This window comes from Pipra filicauda, unplaced genomic scaffold, assembly GCF_003945595.2.
Source record: "Pipra filicauda isolate LSUMZ 115617 unplaced genomic scaffold, ASM394559v2 scaffold25_size4600443_pilon, whole genome shotgun sequence".
Taxonomy (NCBI): domain Eukaryota; kingdom Metazoa; phylum Chordata; class Aves; order Passeriformes; family Pipridae; genus Pipra; species Pipra filicauda.
Genome location: NW_024104376.1, coordinates 1,829,884 through 1,831,236, shown reverse-complemented (window position 1 = coordinate 1,831,236; position 1,353 = coordinate 1,829,884).

Below are 1,353 nucleotides of genomic sequence, written 5' to 3'. Positions count from 1 at the left end.
CTCAAAAGGACAAGGGGAAAAAATTAGGCAAAAAAGCTTATGGGTTGAGATAAAGACAGGGGCAAGATTCACCAATTACTGTCACGGGCAAAACAGGCTTGACTTAAGGAAATTAGTTTATTTTATTGCCAATTAAAAATAAAGTAGAAGAGTGAGAAGCAAAGACAAAAGTAAAAAGACCTCTTTGCCCCCACCTTTCTTCCTAGGCTCAACTTCGCTCCTTCGTTTCCACCTTGTCCACCTTTTTTCCCCGAGCGGTGCAGGAGAATGGGGAATGGTGGTTTCAGTTAGTCCATAATGCTTTGTCTCTGCCACTTCTTCCTCCTCATGCTCTTTCTGTGCTCTAGTGTGGGTTCTCCACAGGGTCTCAGATCCTGCCAGAAAACCTGCCCCCGTGTGGGCTCCACTCCACTCCAGGCTATCATTCTTGGCCTGCTCCAGCAAGGGCTTTCCACGACTTGCAGCTTCCCCCAGGGCACATCCACCTGCTCCCATGTGAGGTTCCCCACGGGCTGCAGGTGGATCTCTGCTCCACCGTGGAGCTCCATGGGCTTTGGTGGCACAGCTGCTTCACTGTGGGCTGCACCACCAGCTGCAGGGGAATCTCAGCTCTGGCACCTGGAGCACCTCCTCCCCTCCTTCCTCATCAACCTGGGTGTCTGCAGGGCTGTTTCTTTCAGGTTTTTCTCATTCCTCTCTCACAGCTGCTGCCCAGCATTTTTTACCCTTTGTTAAATACATTACCACACCACCAGCATCATTGACAAGGCTTAACTTTGTCCTTGGGTGGGTCCATTTTGGAGTCACTGGCTCTGTCTCTGTCCAGCATGGGGGCAACCCCTGGTCTCTTGTCACAGGGATGCCCCTGAAACTCCCCACTACCAAAACCTGACCACATAAACCAAATAAAAACAGTGAGATTCTGTTCCAAATATTTTGTAGGAGCTGAGGTCCCCAATGACGTATTAAATACCCCTAAATCCCATAAAATCCAATATAATCTCTTCAAAGGAGACATCCTTCTTTCTAAAATGTTTGGAAGGTTACTGTTGGGTGGTACAATAGTTTTATGTTTTAAATCATTGTAATAACAAATAGATAAATTAGTATGTATGATATCGAGGCTTACATTGTGAAATCCTGATTTTCCTTAGAGAATCCAGTCAGCTCTATGACACAACAGGATATGACATTTGATAGTGGGGATAATAAAGCCACCAGATAATAGTGAATACACCCCACCTTGCAATGACTAGAATTTAAATAGTCATAAGTTATTGATTAACCCAGGGTTGGGTAGGATTTAGCTGCTGTAGTAAAAGTTGACTATTCCATCTGCATGCTTGTTTTACT